This window comes from Lissotriton helveticus, chromosome 5_1 (assembly GCF_964261635.1).
Source record: "Lissotriton helveticus chromosome 5_1, aLisHel1.1, whole genome shotgun sequence".
Classification (NCBI taxonomy): domain Eukaryota; kingdom Metazoa; phylum Chordata; class Amphibia; order Caudata; family Salamandridae; genus Lissotriton; species Lissotriton helveticus.
In genome coordinates, this window is record NC_136065.1 from 1707348859 (window position 1) to 1707365822 (window position 16964).

The window sequence follows — 16964 nt, forward strand, 5'->3', positions numbered from 1 at the left end:
AATACCCTTGGAATTTGTCAGGCATGTACAACATGAAGTATGGCCCACTGCCCCAGGCTTTCAGGGTTCCCCTAATGAAGGCATAGGTATCCTGCATAGAGTGTTTCCATTGTGCCATTATAGTGTCTTTCCCACTGCTTCCATGTAATCCCATTGAGTGACATTGTCCTTTGATGTGGGATGTGTGTGAGAGTTGAATATAGAGTTCTAGCTAAGAAGGTTTGTTTGACGATCTGAACACATTCATACTGATCTTATTTTGACCTAACGACAGGAGTAGGGATACGTGCATCGTGATTGTGTCATATTCATGGAGGCTTCTTGGTCGTGGTTGGAATCATAAGGCCTCTTGGTAGTTGTAGTCAATTTATTGTGACTTTATCAAGACTTGGGAAATGATGAGCTGCATGACTGCTGAAGATAAGTATTGACTTGCCAAACAAGTGAGAAAGGTCAAGTCTTATGTGTGACAGACATTGGTAGGTGATATGTTGTGTAGGAGGTGGTGTTGTGGTACACAAATAAAGGCAGCAATCACGGAGCGACAAACTAAAACTGCACCCTGGTTCAGCACAACTCTTAGAGAAACCAAGGCAGCCTGTAAGAGACTTGAACGAGTCTGGAGGAAGAACTATTCACCAGAAGCAAGAGTTGTATACAGAGCTAGCATAAAGGAATACCACCTCCAAATTAGGAAAGCCAAAGCGACCTTCTATGCGGATCGAATAGATAGTGCTAACTGTTCATCCAAGGAACTCTTCAGGATTTATAAAGAGATTACTTCACCTCCCCCCGTTTTAGAGCACGCTGACACATCAGCACAATCATGTAACGCCATCGCAGAATTTTTCCATAAAAAAGTACGCGACATTTACAACAGTTTCCCGGATGATGCAAGAACTGGTCCCAACCTTCTTCCTTCTCAGGAAGAAGCAATGTGGGAGGCAAAGATCGAAGACTGCCTCACAGCATTCCAAGTTCCGTCAGAGGACTTCCTGATAGCCATAGCTAAAGGCATTAAATCAGGCTCTCCGCACGACCCTGCCCCTGCTAAATTCCTGGCCAGCGCCATGAGTCATCTGGCACCTCACGTTGGCCACATACTATCTACCTCTTTCAACACTGGCAAGGTCCCTCACCGGTGGAAACAGGCAGTCGTACTGCCTCTGAAGAAAAAACCCAACATCAGTGCGTCTCAGCTCAGCAATTTACGCCCCATTTTGCTTTTACCCTTCTTCTCTAAACTGGCGGAAAAGCTGGTTAACCAACAACTATCCGCGCACATAGAGTCCAGAGGCCTCCTGCATACCAACCAATCGGGATTCCGAGCACGCCACTCCACGGAATCAGCCCTCCTTTTTTCGACTGAGGCACTGAGGAAGCACGTAGATGCAGGACATGTGGCAGCACTGGTGCTCCTGGACCTCAGTGCAGCCTTCGACACTGTAGCACATCACACGTTGCTACAGTGTCTGAAGAAAGGAGGGGTGACAGGCTTGGCCTGGTCATGGCTGGAATCCTTTCTCACCAACCGTAGCTTCTCGGTAGAGCAAGGAGGAGCACGCTCTGACACCTTCGACCTTGGTCAAGGAGTGCCGCAGGGCTCAAGCCTCAGTCCAACCCTTTTTAACTTATATGTCACCCCCGTGGCTACTACTGCGGAACGATACGGGGTAGAAGTAGTGACATACGCAGACGACACACAGTTGGTGGTTGCTCTGACCCAACCTGCTGAACAAGTCGCCGCTAACTTCTCAGCATGCCTCCAGGATATGGCGGGATGGATGGCGAAGAATTGCCTCCGTCTTAATGGTGACAAGACTGAGGTGCTGATTGTGGGAAAACCCCCCTCAGTCTGGTCATCTGCTTGGTGGCCGCAGACCCTGGGGCCCCTTCCTACCCCTAGTGACCAGGTCAAGAATCTGGGAGTATGGGTGGACTCAAAGCTGGACTACGACTACCATACTAGACGGGTAGCCGGGACGTGCTTCTCGATTCTACGGAAACTCCGCAAAACCATCGACCTCCTCCCAGAATCATCTAGGAAGACCCTGGTCCACGCCCTTGTCACGTCAAGACTGGACTACGGCAATGCCCTCTATCTGGGAGCCAATGCCACTAGCCGGCGGCGACTGCAGACAATTCAGAATGCTGCCGCTCGCCTGGTCCTCCGGCTGCCCAGAAGAGCCCCTTCAAAAAAATCCCTACAAACCCTACATTGGCTTCCGATCAATGAAAGAATTGATTTCAAGGTCCTTTGTATTGGTCACAGGATCGTACATGGCAAGGGCCCAGCCTTCCTGCGGAACCTTCTCTGCCCCTATACGCCCACCCGACAACTCCGCTCGTTAGGGGCAGGCCTCCTCGCTGTCCCCAGACACAAGAAAGCCAGAATGGGAGGAAGATCCTTTCGTACATTGGCGGCACAGAAATGGAACACTCTCCCCCTGAGCTTAAGACTGGAAACATCGGAGCTCATCTTCCGTAGAAAGCTCAAAACTTTCCTCTTCCCTAAAGATTAACCCGTCCTGTCTGACTGACGGAGTAGATGGCTCTTCTGACAGCGCGGGGACACACTGTAAGTGTAACCATGCGCTCTACAAATTCAGAAATAAATAAAATATCACTTTAAATAAAATGCTGACACTTGTGCTTTTGTGTACAGTGTACTCAGGATTGGACTGGGGTCAAATGTAGGCCTGGGCACACACAAAAAAGTGGCTCACATTTGCGGATTGCATCTTTTCATAAAATATTGCTTTAGCGGGTCATTATGATACCAGATACAAAAACTCTCTGACCACCGTGGAAAAAAAATCCCAATGTACTGCTGCATTTCAGCCAGTCAGATTATGGTGCAAAGCACTTAAATACCGTCCGCAGCAGACGCAATTCACAAAAGTCTGTCTGCCATGGTCGGAAAAGCTGCAAATCCAACTGCTACGGTTGCCGAAAGCTAAACAATGGACATAACAGGCCGCACCTCCCGCGTAATGACCGAACGGCAAATTACGATGAGACAGGGGAGCTGGTGTAACGATCATGGCTCTACCGACCACCGCAGCTGCGCACAGGCCAAATGAAAGGAGGACGGAAAAAACTTCGGTACAATGCACAAATTCTGCAAGTGTTATCCGCAGCCCCAATAACATCAGACACGCACCAATGACACACCACAAATGCATTCTGTAAATAAACCCATGTTTTGCATGGAAGATACACCTGGTAGTCAACACCCATGTGGACACACCTACATACCACAGTATTTAAACCAACTCCTTCCTGGACCAGCATCCTTTGCAAAATAGGCACAGAGAGAGGCAGAGACACAGAGAGAGACAGGACACCATCTTTGTACACAGCACACAATCGCACCCAGACAACTCCACACACCACCACCTCATAGCCACACACCTGACACACCTCACACATCCTCATTCTCACCTTGCACCCTGCAGTTTCCAGTCATTTTCACCATGACCAATCCCACAATGCCCAAATTCCCAGACACAGAGTTGAAAGTGCTGGTAGACAAAATAATCAGAGAAACATCAGATTTGTATGGGAACCTGGACCAACAGAGACCCATTGTCTGCAAAAATTAGATGTGGGCTAGAATCTACAACAAAGTCAATGCAGTAAGGACCACCCTACGCACACTGCGTAATATCAATACGCAGGGGGCCGACCTCAAGGCTTGGGTCAAGGCTCGGACACAGAGGAACCAAGATGCGATACAAGGAAATCGTGGAAGACCTCCCATTCCACCACTAACATTCCCCGAACGGGAGGAGAAGGTGCTTGCCTTACTCACCGGAATCAAGGGGGGGGAGTGGAGGCTGGTAAGTACAAACAAAATTGACCAAATCACACTGTAATGTACTGTTGTGCACAATAAGTGAGCCTCAATTTCGGACAAATTTCACATGTACATTTTTGGCTAGCTAGCTTTTCTCTGTTCTCCTCTACTGGCACATTCAGCCAGAGTACAGTCATCTACTGCAGCAGAGGTCCCTGCATCTGCTGGAAGGAAGGAAATTACATCGTCCACAGCAATCCATCCATCACAGACTGGTAAGTAAAAGTTCTCAGGAGAGGGTCCAAAAGTCTACATTGTTAGAATAAAACACGTGGATATATTACATGTATTCCATCAACAGTACCAGAACTATGAATTAAACTCTGAAATCAAGAGCATCACTTGTGGCAACTGGAATGTTAACTGGCAAAGACACTTATCTTTGTATGCCCAATTGTGTCATCCAGAATTGTAGTCCCCACAGTGACATCTGCTACATACAAGTTTATGTAAATGAAATGGATGGAAAAAAAGAAGCAAACATCAGTCAATTTGGAAGGGAGAAAGGAAAGCAAATAATGTTCGTTGAACAGAAAAGACTAGGGAACTTGGAGCAGGGTTGGATAACATATAAAAAAAAAGCTAGGAAGCATCTGGGGGACCAGTCTATATACAGGGGCAAAGTAAATGTCCAAAAGAAAATCATAGTGCAACACGTCAACTGTCCTTCTGGTCATCCTCAATCTCAACAATGTTCAGATCCTCCAAATCAGATGCAGGATCCCATCTGGTTGGTGCAGGACCAGGCACCACATGGGAGTGAAACACACAAGGAATATGGGGGAAACAGTGGGGGGCACCATACAGGGGCAATCATTGAGGGTGATTTGGGAGGGACGTTGGGCAAGGTCAGACAACATGGCTGCACCCAAGGAAGTGACACTGGCAGTGAGGGTGGCCATGGATCTTGCAAGTTCCTCTTGCAACATAAGCATCTCATCACAGAGCTGTAGCATAATGTGAGAGGACATGTCTGGCTGACCATCACATGCCCCCATCACTTCCTGGGATGCAGCCACAGGAATCCAAATACAGGGAGGTGTTTGGGTTGGACATGAGGAGTGTGGTGTTTCCTTGTCAGAACCTATGTTAGGGTCTTCGTTGCAGTCACTTGCAGACGGACTAGTGGCAGGGGATGCATATGGAGACCCCAATGGAATGGGGGTCCTCTAGAGTCATAGAGGGGCTGATGGAGGCCCAGGTTGTGGTGTTACCTGCCCCTGAGACACCTCGCCAAATGAAAGTTGTAAATTGTCAGGGGGAGAGTCAATCTCCCTTCCGGGCCAGAGGTGTCCAGTACTTCAACCTCCCTACAATGTCCTCAGCTTCCTCTTAGATTGTGGAGAGAGTGCCCAAACAATGTCCTGCTCTCACAAGGGTCCTTGTCCTGGTTCTCTTGTTCAGCTGGGCCCACTGAAATGGAAGGCAAATAATAATGTAGTGGTAATACACGTCAGAATGACACACATAACTACATGAAGCAAGTGCAGACTTTGTTCTCCCCTAATCCCACTATACAAATACAAGTGACTTGGGGCCTAAAATACGTCTTTGTTCAGAGTGATGTCCTGATTAGATTGATAGATTGACATCATATTTGAATTTGATGCCTTACACTTCTGTACTGACCAACCCTCACCTTCTGCATTCTTGTAATCTTTGTTTCCTTTCATTGCTTCATAGGCATCTTCTATAGCCAGTCTACAAAAGAAGATCGGAGACAGTCCGGATGGTATTGGAATGATCCTGTGATATGGAGTCTATGCGCTCTGACATTTTCTAATCTGCTGTGTAGCTTTGTATGAGACAACACAAATGCAGATTTGGGTTTACATATCCAAATAGGGGCTGTGATATTAGCTTTGCTAAGTGGTGAGTCTAACATTTTTATATTCCCCCACAACAACAGACAGTCCAGTGTCACATTGTGTCTTCAAAGATTGCTCAGGTAGTGCTGAACCCTGGTGAACAGTTGTGGCTACTTGTTACAGCTACCTTGACTGGATAAATGACAAACAAGCTATTGTTGGGAAGACCTTTGTATGTGGACCCCCTTAGAGAAGTTGGCATCACTTAAGAGTGAGCCACAGATCTAAAAGTCTGTTTTAACTCCATGGCACATGGTGATATGTCTTAATCAGAACTCAATCTCACAAAAGGTAATACAAGTTACAGGTTCCAACACCCAATGACTGCTGCATTTACACAGATTAGGTAAATGGAGACCAGAGACACACACCTAAGGCATTCAAGTCACATCATCCAACTCCCAAAGCCCTCTCATCCACGCACTGGACAGTGTCTGTACCATTCGTCACCCAATTCACACATCAGTTATAAGGCCCTTGGTTTACTGGTAATTTTGCTACAAGTGCAATTTTATGTACAAATGCACGTGTATGGCTATTCCCCCGTTGGCGTACAAAAACGATAGCTCCCAGAATGCACCCTGCTCAGTGCATTCTATGTGCTACAGTGAGCCATTTGCCTTATAATGACTACTGCATTTGCACAGATTTGGTAAATGGAGGCATGGGACATATGATGGCACAGCTTTGTCATCCCTCACATCATACTTTCAGACACATATTACAGTTAATTCGCTTACTATCTCTCTGGTGCTCAGGCTCTTCCATCTGAGCATGGAGGGTCAGCTAGGCCTATCAGGACTATCCTGTACAGTGCCAAGAGGTAGGGTTGGTAGGGTTGGTACACATGGCGCTGGGTGGACTGGTCCAAGATTTCCTGGGCCTTAATCCTTTCCCAGCGTTTTCGGTCCTCCCAGTACTTATGGCATACCCTGCCCCGCCGGGTATAGACACCCACTGCACTGCAGCGCTCCGCAATGGTGGACAAGAGTTTGGCAAGCGCTGCATTGCTCATCTGGTCCTAGGACCCCCATACAGCTGAGGGTACTTTTCTTGCACCCCCTCTGCTAAGATGTCCAATTCCCTTTCAATTAAAGGGGTTGCTTTCTCCTCAAGTCCCTCAGCCATGTTAGGGGTAGTTGGGTTGTACAGAGCAGCAGAATGCCAGAGGATCTGATCTGTTAATGGGGATGACTCAGAATGAACAGAAAATGGCTGCCAGCAACTTCCTGTGATGTATTTCCTACCTACCACTTCTTGTATGTTATTTCCTTTATGAATAGATTGGGTTCCGGCCCGTTTCTGAAATCTCCGGCCCAAATGTGTACTACATATGTGTGGCACCATGTTATTTTTTCACCTTAGTTTAATTTTTTATATTACTTTTTTTTGCTTTCATGGTGTTGTGTATATACATATAGATGGGTTAAGGCAATTCTGTGTGTATAATTCTGTAATCTTTTCAATACAATGCTGAAGAAATCCAGCAAGGTTTGGGCATCCATTTTCTCCTTGTTTTCCATGCCTCCTTCTTTTTTACTGTATGGTCGACCAACATTTTGTGAAAGCAGTCTGTGTGTCATAGGTGGCCAACCAGTCTTTGTGTTGCATGCCTCCTTCTTTCCTTGGCAATTTGTTGACCACCATTTGGTGAAACTATGTTCCTCACAGGTAGCCATTTTGTCTCTGTTCTTCATGCCCTCTTTTTCCTTGCCAAGTGGATGACCACTATTTTGTGAAAACATTGTGTGTGTGTCTAAATATTAACAATTTTAAGATACTGCTAAAAGCTTTTTGCTAGAAGCATTGATTGCTATGGCACTTAAGGACTGGCACGCTGTGGCTGCAAGAATGTAACAGAAGCAGATTGGAGCTCCACAAGAATCAACCCGAACACATCGGTGACCTAGCCAAAGACATTAGCAGCTTCTCCAACTGGATCTTAGACTGCACCGACTCCCTGACCCCACGCAAACAAAATCAACCAACAAGAAAACCAAACTAGGCCAACTGATATACAGTAGAACTTATAATAATTAAGAGGCACTTGATCCAATCAGGAAGTGTCAGAAAAAAACTGCTTTGATATGTTACCACCAACAAATCAGAGAAACTAAGAAAACAGGCATAGTTGGGTGCATAGTAGAAAGCTTCAGCAGCAGCCTGGAGATCTTTGCTCTCATCAAGGACTTTACAACACCTAGAGCCACCACCAGCAGTATCACCCTTACTCAAGAGGTATGCAATTACCTATTTGACTTATTGTGCAACAAAATCACACAAATAAATAAGAACTTCAACCCACAATAGGACATCAGCAGCCTTGATTCCCGCCTGTAGCTAGAGAACACAGATAACACCCTGAACACATGGAAAGTCATCGCCACAGAGGAAACCACAGCCATCAAGAGGACCATAAACCCTGGTGCCCTGGAAGACTCTTACCCCGACCATGTCTACAACAAGGGTTCATCCCAGATCAGCAAAGCACTCACTTGCATCCTCCATTAACACAACCAGCTTCCGAAGAGCCTGGAAACAGTGGTCAACACAGTTCTAACAATAAATCTTAGCAGCTCCAGCCCAGCTTATGAATCACAGGTTAAAATCACTCCTATCGTACCCACTCACGGTCATGGAAAAAGCCTTCAACAGAGGTCTCACGGACCACCCAACACCAGCTTTTAGATGCCAGACAGTCAGGCTTCTGACCAAACCATATCTCCAAGATGAACCTCATCGCAGCAACAGATGCCATCTGGATGATCATAGATCTGGGACGAACCAAGGCCATCGTCCTGCTTGACCTATCATAGCCTTTGACATGCTCTCCAACTCCACCCCACTTAGAGGAGTGGCACAAAACTGACATACAATTACCCAGGATCTCAGGGGATGTGGTAGTGGAAAATAAATGCCTGCAGGGTCCAGGCAGTATTCAACGGTCCCATTATGAATGATTCATGCACTCAAAAAGGTCTGAACGTGGTAAAATTCTATCTGCCATGGTCAGAAAGTCTGAAACTCCGAATGAAGTGGTCAGAAAATCAGTATTTCCATTCCCAAATGCTGAATCCTCAGCAGCATGACCGCAGATGAAATGATGGTGAAACCACGGTCCTGTCTCAACAAACTCTGCGTTCTGACCGCTGTCATCCCGCCAAGCCAACATTAAAAATGTGTCCGTAGCAAAGTCTTATAGGAAAAACACAGATGATGGTCATTCCCCAGGTCGACATTTCCACACTGCGTAGTATAAAACACACCCCTTCCCTGTCCAGAATCCTTTGCAAAAACACATCATTGAAGGCCCACACACCATAGCTACTAGGAGAGGAGACAATTCACACTGCACACCATCACACCCACTGATCTCCACCAGCCAACCTTTATCACTAACACACCTGACACACCTTTCAGACCTTCACTACCACATTCCCATTTTCACTAGTTTACATTTTTCACACCATTCACCATGTCACAAAAAATTCCCACATTCACTGACAATGATTTGTCAGTGATGGTAGTTGAGGTCAGAGTTGAATCACATTGATTTGGACCCCTAGTCCAACAGACCCCACTTGCCAGGAAGAATCAAATGTGGGACAGGATAGTTAACAAAATCAAAGCAGTAGGTTCCACCCTGTGTATGAAGGAGGACATCAGGAAAAGGTGGCATGACCTTAAGGCCTGGGTAAAATACCAGGCCAACAGGAACCATGAGGTGGCTCAAAGGACTGGCGGGGGCCCTTCTGTTCCTCTTCTAACATTCACAAAATGGGAGGCGAAGGTACTTTCCATCTTGCACCCACAGAGTTTCACAGGAATAGCTGGGGGAGTGGAGACTGGTACGTACTAACTACAAAACTGTCAATACACTGTAACTGATTGTTTTGCACACCCATTTACATAGACTGTCACTTTCAATGCTAACATTTGTAATACCCACTGCTCCCACCCCATTTCTCACTTGTCAGCCATTCCACTCCTCTGCTTCACTTCACAGATAGATAGCCATCTTAGTAGGGTGGGTGGGGACAGCCAGCCAGCACTACAACTCCCACCAGGCCCTCTTGCCTTAACCCGGAACAGGATGGAACACCTGTTTATCCCCATCATCACTTGGCAGCCATTTCACACTTCTGCTTCTCCTCTCAAATAGGCCATCTATTTCATTCTCTCTTGCCTCAACCCTGAACAGGGTGGCTCACCCTCCCCACCTCATCATCACTTGGCAGCCATTTCACTCCTCTGCTTCTCCTCAGAGGTAGATATCCATCTTCTTAGGGGTGTGTGGGGACAGCCAGCCAGCACTATAGCCACCTCCAGGCCTTTCACCTCAGCCCTAAACAGAATGGAGCACCCCTCCCACCCCCATCATAACTTGGCAGCCATTCCACTCCTGTCTTTCACCTTACAGGTAGATAGCCATCTTACTTGGGGAGGTGTGGGGACAGGCAGGCAGCACTATAACTCCCACCAGGCCCTCTTGCCTCAACCCTGAACAGGATGGATCACCCCTCCCAGCCCATCATCACTTGGCAGCCATCCCACTCCTCTGCTTCTCCTCACAGGTAGGTAGCCATCTTAGTAGGGGGCTGTAGAGACAGCCAGACAGCACTACAGCTACCACCAGGCCCTCCAACCACAACCCGGAACAGGATGAAACACCCTTCTCACCCCATCATTACTTGGTAGCCATTCCACTCCTCTGTTTCAACTTACAGGTTGGTAGCCATCTTAGTAGGAGGGTGTGGGGACAGGCAGCCAGTACTACAACTCCCACCAGGCCCCATATCCTCAACCCTGAACAGGATAGAACACCTCTTCCACCCCATCATCACTTTGCAGCCATTTCCTTACAGATAGATAGCCATTTCATTCTCTCTTGCCTTACCCCTGAACAGGATTGATCGACCAACCCACCCCATCATCACCTGGCAGCCATTTCACTCCTCTGCTTCTCCACACAGGTAGGGAGCCATTTCATTCTCTCTTGCCTCACCCCTGAACAGGATGGCACACCCCTTCAATCTGGCTGTACATCAATTTCACGTCATACAAGTAAATCCCATGGATAATGTCCATTATGTTCAATCCCAAGCCTTTTGTCTCCTATAAACCATTACTCACTGTGTGTAAATGTTTGTGGAATGCACTCAACATCCTGACAATGTAACCTTTCTGTAACAGGCGGATCACAATCAACACCAGCTGAGACTCCAAACACTGAACAAAGCCAGTCTTAAACCCTGTATCATGAACTCTCTGATGCTGAATCTCCCCAACATTCGGACGTGGAGGACCAACCTAGCCCCTCTGGACAGCCAGGGCAGACACAAGCAGTGGGTCTCACTGGCCCCACAACCACAACTCCCACCACAGCAGCCACACCAACGTTGAGCACTGCCCCAACAACCTGCAGACCAAACACCACCACGACTGCTGCCTGCACCACAGTAACCGTCCCAGAAGTGAGCACCAACATCACCCTAACTGAAGCCGAAGGGCAGTGTGTGGGTGTAGGCTCAGCCAAGGGCACAGGTCAGAGGGGGTCAGGACTTGTGGGAGGGACACTGGGGGCCAAGTACTGGCCAAGTGATACAGTTGACAGCAATACAGGCCAATCTGAGTTGCCTACCTGTAGCATGGCATCACAACAGCTGTTTCCTGCCACAATCACTGCAGCTGTGCACATGTGCTGGTGTTGCATATGTTAATGAAAACAGTGATGCATTAGGTGATTTGAAATTGTACATTGTGTACATGGGAATATGTCTTTGTGATTGGCAGACAGTGTAAGGTTGATGCAATGGAGCAGTGTGTCTGTATTGGGTGAATGTACTTACCCATAAGGGTTGACATTTTCGGATGGGATCAGTGCGGATAAAATTGTGTTATGTTTCAAATAATCGTACTGTACATTGCAAGCTAGTCAGCCAATATTAATCTGAGCGGCAGAGGTTACTGTGTGTGCTTTGAGGAAGGGTATACATGTGCATCAGTGGCCAGTAAAGGTGTGGCTACTGACATGCACCAGGGAGTGACCTTGTGAGACATTGATGTGCCCTGTGTGTGCCACAGTCAGTACAACATAGAATGACAGACACCAGACAATGGCTTAGACCACACATTCCCTGTCCTTGTTGAGGCCACACTCATCTTCACAGATAGACTCATTCTAATGACTACTATCCTTTAATGGTTATCCTGACATTGACATGTTTGGTGTATGATTTCTGCTCACATGCAACGCTCTTGATTGAGATTGCCCTAGACAGGCTAATGTGTCTTGTTTTTTGTTAAAACTAGTTCATGGTTCAATTCATTCCATTAATCCATACTACCCGTGACACATATCAAGTCCGCTGATGTGTATGTCTCAACTGAATCATCTGGCAGTGGACAACAGTGAGCTTGATGATTGGATGTGTAAGTTGGGTGTGGTGTCCACTTCCATGTCATTGACTTGTTTGGATTGTGATACCAGTGATCCCAAGTAGGTGTTCTACTGTACAAAGAAATATTAGTGTACGCTTTTAAGATAATTTACCTATTTGCATGTATCAGTTTGTATATGTAGCGGTGTAAGCATAACGCCTTTCATCATAACATAAGAGGGACACTACACGTTTGTATCTGCAGCTCATTTGAGAGGAAGTATGTAGGTGTTGCTACACACAATAGGATGAGAGATGTATATGTTGGCACATGAATTAGGATTTGGCATTGTCAACACATCATGCAGCTTGAATTTGCACGTCATGTGTCAATACATTTTGTTATCATGTCAAACATCATGTTAATGCAGCCAGTACGTGTATACGTGATTTCCTGTACTAATGTGTAAAGAGCTGAATATGTATTTGCATTTGGATTTCTAATAAGGCCATTATATTGAACATATCTCTTCTTCTGCATCAACCAAGGGCAGGGAAGGAGAGGGCTTGACACTATTGGGGAAGCAACTGACCTGATTGTCTCCAAGGGTAGAGAGACATGGAGGGGACCAATTCATCAGAGGGTCACAGGAATGCTCTGGAGGTGATAGGAGGTGATACCCAAAGTTCCACGACCTCACACTCCAACAGCGACTCCATGGTGTTGGCGGACCAAGGAAGCTCAACATCAGCATCTCTGTATGCCAAACCATGTCATGTGCCCGCCCTCCCTGTTGCTCCACAACCTACTATCAGGGCCAACTTCCCATAAGATGGGTATAGTCTCCTTCCCCCCAGGCACCCCAGCCCCTTCCCCTGCCCCTGTCTCCCCATCTGCCCTCAGTGTGGAGGTCATAGGCGTCCTGCAGCAGATCTCTTTCGGTCAGCCTGCAGTCCTGAATGCCCTCCAGGATCTTTGCAACAAGTTGTCCAAAGTTGTTGTGTTCCTGGAGTGCATTCATTCGGACATGGGTGGCCTGCAGAGATCTGTCCAGTCTCTGGCCTCGACACTGATGGCAGCCATCCAGAACCAGCATCCTCGCATCCCACCTCTTGTCCCTTCCCCTTCCAACCTCCCAATGCACCCACTTGACCAGAGTACATGCATACCTGAGGAAACAGGCACCCAGACATCCACATGCAACACACATACAGCAGACATTAATGTCACTCCAAGAAACACAAGCACACCACACCCACCACCCCATGCAAAACACCCACACCAAGCATACAAGGCACAACACCAACAACACCATCCCAGGACACTCAGAGACATACACACCGAAAGCATGCATCCACATCTCAGACCTCAGATTCCTCTCACTCCAAAACCCCACTCGTCACCACTCTTTGAAAACCCTTACCCTGTGTGCCCTGGACCTCGGGCCTGCCACAGGTTGTATGCACATAGGGACGTTGCTGCAGGTGCTATGTGAAGTGTGTCTTTGTGACCTTGCTGTACTAGAATCCAAGTATGTGGGCAACATCAGCTGGGTGTAGGGAGTGTGCTGCTCAAATGTGTGAAACAAGGGGTTGTGGATATCACAATTGTTGATACTTTCCTTTGTACATGTGAACTCACTGTGCTGCCTGCAGTGCTTAATTTATAAAATATTAAGTGCAGGGGCTACATTTTTTTGGGAGGACACACCCACTTTTGCGGCTCCGCCCACTTACTCCAGCAGCTCCACCCACTTCCTTGTTTGGTACCACCCACATCCACAAGCCTCAAAACACCATCGCCACCTCCTCACATCTTGAGTTGCGCAAGAAGCTGAAGATCTGGCTCTTCACATAAGCAACTCAGGGACCTCACACCTACACAGCTGCCCAAGTGCCTGAATACCCTCTCGGGTGATTGGTGTGATACACACATCAATATATCATAACATAATGTAACATATGGCCTATGACAACAACTTAAAAGTAAACTCAAATTAGAGAATGTGTGTAATTCTCAAAGTGCAGCTTTAGGAAAGGTCATTAGAGGACTTGAGGTAGCTTTGCAAACTAAAGAGAATGTGCTTGTACTGCGCTGTTTAAAAAAAAGGAAGGGGTGAAGGAATACATTAAAGAAGGCAGCAACAAATGCAGGCAGGAAGGGGAGTACCGGTGACAGGAAATATATGAGTAATGAATGAAAGAAGGAGGAAATAAGAAAAGAATGTGAAAGGAAGAAATAAAGGAATAGAGAGAAAGGAAGTGAATGATGTGTGATGATTAATAGAAAGAAGGGAAAGGAGCAAGATAAGCATAAGGAAGGGTTGATAAGAAAGGAAGAAATTAAAGAAGAGGTGAAGGAAGGAGCAGGAAAAAAGAAAGTAACGAAAGAATGGAGAAAAAAGGACTAAATGCACCAAGGGAGGAAGGATGGGGAATGAATGAGGGTGTAAGGAAGCAAGAATGGAATGAGGGTGTAAGGTAGCAAAAAGCAAGAGGGGAAAGGAGGAATGGCTGGAGGTGCTGAGGGAGAGAAAAAAGGAAGGAAATAAAGGAGGTCAGGGGAATGGATATGAGTATGAAGTGTACCGGGTCAAGGAGGGACAGAAAGAATAATGACAGTGTAAAATTGCAAAGAAATTAAAAAACAAAAGATTAAAATACATTTGTGTCCTTAACACACCATGTATGTTTGTAAAGCACATATTCACCAAAAGGGGCCTTGACAACAAATTTACAATGTGATTATCCAGCTCAAAAGCACAAATGTTCTAGACCTCTGAAAGATGAAAGACTGAGTTGCTGCACCAAGATTTAAATGTATGACTCTGAGAACAAACGCGGGTTCCTGGGTTGGATATAATGAAACGCGCAAGAAAGAAAAACATAAAAGGGAGAGTGGGGAAGGAGGTGAGGTCTGAAGTCAAAGATAAATACGGTAGACAAAGAATGTGAAGAGAAGTGAGGAAAGCAGAGATAGGGAGTGCAAGACTGAGGAACATGATGAGAATGAAAAAAGGAAAGAGGAGAAAGGGAAGAAGAACGAACATGATGAGAATGAAAAAAGGAAAGATGAGAAAGGGAAGAAGAGCAGACAGCGGGAGTGCATGAAAAGAGAGTGAAAGGGAAAGATGAAAGAGCAGTTAATGAGGGGAGGTGGCGATTAAGAAATGTGGACGTAGGGCAGAAAGTGAAAGAAGAATGTAGAGAAGGGAAGGAGTAAGGTATGAAGGGGAGCAAGAAAAGCAGATATTGAGTACGAGGAGGAAACAGTACACCACGGCTTTATTAAATATAGAGTAATTAATTATGTGAAGTTGAGGGGTGACAGGGCTGTATCATTCTTGGCCTGTCTCATCAATGCATAGCTGTGCTGTCCAAGACACACAATAGCGATTTAGGGCACCATATCACTGAGTGGCAAGCTTGGGAGCACACCATTTATGCATGCACTGTGAAAGCACGTGCCATTGTTAGTTTTAAGGATTTAATCTTTCAGAGTGTATGTGAACAGGGCAGTACCCCCTCACCGCCTCAAGCTTGGTGTACGCGCCGCCAAAAGCGATTGTTGCATCTGACTCCAGGCGCGGTAAAGCTGGCGCTGCCAACACGTTCACTTAGAAACTCATTAATTCAACCACTCACATTGACTGGAGGATTGAACAATACATCACAAATTAACTGCATGTGAAGATAGAAACAATGTCATATTTTTAAATTGCGGCTTCCTTTTACATTTTGTCCACTTCAGGCTTGTATGCACAGGTCTGCCTGTAGTGTATCCTAAACATTCTACACTTTAACAAGTGTGCACGAATCATTCGCACAACATGAATGACTCTACAGTTCTCAAGAGGCAACAGTGGTGGAAGAACGAAAAAGTCATATATGACTCTTTCAATTTAGCTCCTAAATGATATATTTTTTTTCAAAACAATTAACCCTATCCATCTCATATTAAGCCAATTACATACATTGTAGTTGGTCAGGGGTTGCATTTTACCATAAGTGGATTTAATAAAGGAGACGCCACTCTATGGTGTGCTGCTTCATAGGTCTGTCCCCAGGACTGGATGTGAACTTCATGGATTGTGGTGGATAGGTCTTCAAGGTTAAAACACACTTGCCACTGCTCGGGTCCACCTGCAGGTGCTAAGACTCCAGGGCTTTTAAGATCTTGCAGCGTCTTCTAAGGTCTAGCACGGGAATCTGCTCCCTCAGAGAGTGGTCTTGGAGCCTGGTCTTTAAGGCTGAACCTGGTTCCTCAATTCAAAATTCAGCAGCTCTGACCATAGCGCCACATCCTCTTCCACCCTGAACACCATACTGCCCCACTTAGAAAAACCTGCAGTGCACTGATCCTCTGTAAACACCTGGATGTTCAAATTACACACTAGACAAGAGCAATAGTCTGCCTAAAAAAAGTAACAACATCCTAGAAAAAGCAAACACTCCTAGGGAATGCAAGATTAAGTAAAGCATGTGAAATGTAAGCAGGAACAACATGGTTACCTTTTTCCTTTTACACTCATTATTCAATTAGTAAGTGCTTTTGCATGAAAAGTTAAGGCCATGACTACAGGGCCCGGAAAGGACCCACATCAATGCCCAGTCCTTATATTCTTACAAAACGTAAGCACTATGGTTTAAAAAGGCAACATCTATGAACACAGGGCCGCTGTACACATGTTGTTTTCCAACCACCCATCAATTAGGTATTGCTGCACCTCCCGGAATGGTGCACTGTCCCACTGAGGGAAAACAACAATGTTTAAAGAGAGACGAGAAAACAAAAGTAGCGCTTCACTATCAAACTCTGTAAAGTGACGCTAATGTGTTTAGGTGTAAATATATCAA